Below are 435 nucleotides of genomic sequence, written 5' to 3'. Positions count from 1 at the left end.
TTCTATGAATACAGTGACCCTTCCTCTCCACCCTCACAACGTGGCTCTGTAACACAACTTGTGCAGGGACTGCCCCCAAGGGATGCAGGAGCTCCCCCAGGACTGACGGCAAGGGCTGAGATGCAGCAGTTTTGGTCACCGCTTCTGTTTGATTAGTAATAGTGATCGAGAAAAGCTGATCCTCATCAGTACAAAAAATGCTTAAATCTGTGCTATGGCAATTTCTGCTCCTCGTGCTGTGCAGAAGCAGGGGCTATCTTCTATGCCTGCTGTCTGAAAAAAAAAAAAAAAAAAAGACTTGGTTGTTTATGTGCTTACCTTCCCAACACTAATTCTTATCCTTTTCCACCATTTCATGCTGAAATTCCATGCTCAGTAACTCCTGTCTGCCAGGATTAGGGCCTTTAATTCATTGCTTCCTTTCCAGCAGAACTG

Source organism: Gallus gallus, chromosome 8, assembly GCF_016699485.2.
Source record: "Gallus gallus isolate bGalGal1 chromosome 8, bGalGal1.mat.broiler.GRCg7b, whole genome shotgun sequence".
Classification (NCBI taxonomy): Eukaryota; Metazoa; Chordata; class Aves; order Galliformes; family Phasianidae; genus Gallus; species Gallus gallus.
The sequence above is the reverse complement of the archived record's forward strand: the minus strand, read 5'-3'. Positions refer to the sequence as shown.